The 2,422-nt window shown below is 53.6% G+C and overlaps 1 protein-coding gene across 1 annotated transcript in view; it reads right to left on the bottom strand.

Moving 5' to 3' along the window:
• Window positions 1-1,960, bottom strand: part of Als2 (ALS2, alsin Rho guanine nucleotide exchange factor) — a 50,345-nt gene extending 48,385 nt beyond the window's left edge. The window contains exons 1-2 of the mRNA XM_026788831.1: window positions 1,293-1,960; window positions 832-1,045 (exon numbers count right to left, since the gene is read on the bottom strand). The gene's annotated coding sequence lies outside the window, so the exon portion shown is untranslated. The remainder of the gene's footprint in view (window positions 1-831; window positions 1,046-1,292) is intronic.
• Between the last annotated feature and the right edge of the window lie 462 nt (window positions 1,961-2,422).

Here is a 2,422-nt window from a genome sequence, read left to right as displayed (position 1 = left end):
ACAGCTTTGCTGCATTTCTGTGCCTGCTGAGAAAAAAAAAAAAAAAAAAAAAAAAAAAAACCTACATCACACAGTGTTTCCTTGACAGCCATCTAAAGACCCGTTAGAAATGTAAGAGCAATAGACTAACAACCTGAATTTGGGTACAGCAGTTATTCCCTCCCTTCCATCCCAAACCAAAAAGAAAGCGCTTCCTTGGCCACCCCAGTTCAACCTGTGTGCTTTTCCTCTCTGGTCACCACAGAAATCCTTGCTTGCTTATGTAGCTTGCTTCTACAAACCCACAGCCGCCTGTCTGCAAAACAGCCCTGTTGCCTGGAGGACCAACATCAGTGCGAGGACCATTTCCTCCAGATCGCCCCTGTGTTCTTTTCTTGTCTTCAGGATGCTTATTCTCTCCTCTGGAGGATTATTGCATAGGATTTGGCCAAACTATCAATTACTATTTTTATTTTCCACAAACGCTGTTTCCAGCCACCAAAAGCTCCCAAAAGCCCCCGTCCACTTCTCACCGCGATCTGCATCCTGGGGGCAAACCCACCTCGGGCACTCAGCGAGGTTCAGCCGCTTGCCAGCCCCGCGCCCGCTGCGGGCATTCAAGAAACCCTCCCGAGCGAACGGGCGGAAAGCAGCGTGGGCGGAGGCGGGAAGAGGGGACACGGAGGAATCCCACAGCCGGACCACAGCAGCAGCAGGGACCCGGGCCGAGCCACCGCGTTCGGGGCTCCTCCACAGACAATCGCGGTGCCCGCAGGCCAGCGCAGCACCCGCTCGTACACCTCGGCCGCCCGCCTTCCGACCCAGGGACGTCCCGGACCCGCACCGGCTCACCTGACGCTGCCTCAGCTCCGCGCTCTCGCCCTCCCGCCCGCCAGGCGCGACTCCGGACCGCACCGCGAGGGGACGCCGGATCAGCTGATTCACGGGGGCGGGGCCTCCGAGCAGGGGCGGAGCTAGAGGAGGCGGGCCCGCGGAGTGGGTGGAGCCAATGGGAGCGGGTGACGGCGTCCGGCAGGAATCAAGATTGCTTGGGACGCAGCAGCGACTGCAGGCAAGAGACTGAGGTAAGGCGGAACCAATGGTCCTAGGGCGCACTTTAGCGGCAACGGAAGACTTAGGGAACGGACCGGGCGGCCTCCGCGTTTCCACGGTAACGGTAGGCCGCACTAGGGGTGGGAGGTTACTGCAAGTTTGATTGCCTCCTCGAAACTGTGAAAGATGCAAGAAAAGAAAGAAAGAAAAAAGAAAGAAGGAAGGAAGGAAAAAAGAAAGAAAAGAAAGATAGATCTTACCTCGTGGAGCATGACTGCACACGTCTGCAAGCCCAGCACTTGTGAGGCAGAGATCAGCAGGATCAGAAATTCGAGGCCAGCCGCACAGCCAGCCTGAGCTAGGCGAGACCCTGTCTCAAGAAAAATAACAAAAAATTGAAAACACGAACTGTCTTCAAGCTTCGTTTATTCACCGCCCCCTAACGAAGATCGCTTCCCCTCCCCCGCATGACGTCATGTCTTCTTCACGAGTGTGCGTGTGCCGCGCGTCCACCCCAAAGGGTAGATCAAGGCGGGAAGCGATGAATTGTCCTCCGTCACGATTCCCTCGGGGCTCCTCTATAATATACAACGTTGAGATGGTTTTTCATGCCTCACAGTTCCGCAGCAATCCGCGCTTGTCCAGGACTCTGCATCAGTCAGCTCTCCCTGGAACATTACCCGGGAACATAGCAAGAGCGAACTCTGCTGACAGGCAGTGTGCAGCGCTGGACCTACAAACTGACACTTACTCCATTTAAGATAGATACATACTCCGAATCTAAAGTCCTGCATACAGGGCCCCAACTGGTTCCTCCAACCTGACTACATTAGGAAGAACAAAGGGCTCAGTCCAGTGACTGAGTCCCCTCCCCACCCCACCCCACCACGAGGTTTAAATAATAAAAGGCAAGAGATATGCTCAGGTGTGGTTCTGCTCATCATAAACACCAAACCTCAGCTCTTGGTCTGTCCTGCAAACCGGACTGACTAGTTGTCCGCTGTTCCCTCTGGTTTCAACAGGAACTCATCTTTTCCTTCCCCAACAAGAGACTCTTGAGGAAATTCTAATTCTTGGGTCCCGTTACCCTACTAGTTTAATAGCCTAAAGGAGGGGCACAAGTGTCTCCCCTTAGAACACCTGCACCCCTCTCAGGATGGTCACACAGCTTCAACTGAGACATCCATGTGGCCAAACTGTATTTCTGAGCCTAAAACAGTCCCATCTGTACACCGCGCTCACATTCATCTCCAGTTCCCTGCCCAGGTAACCCCACCTTCACACTCCCTAACCTCTTCCTGAACTCTAGCCTACCCACCTTTTTAATAAAAATAAAAATAAAATCTTCACCTACATTTCTGAGGAAAGGGGACTCCTGAAGGTGAATTTC

This window comes from Microtus ochrogaster, unplaced genomic scaffold, assembly GCF_000317375.1.
Source record: "Microtus ochrogaster isolate Prairie Vole_2 unplaced genomic scaffold, MicOch1.0 UNK8, whole genome shotgun sequence".
Classification (NCBI taxonomy): domain Eukaryota; kingdom Metazoa; phylum Chordata; class Mammalia; order Rodentia; family Cricetidae; genus Microtus; species Microtus ochrogaster.
Note: the sequence above shows the minus strand (reverse complement) of the source record. Positions and strands in the feature narration are given on the sequence as shown.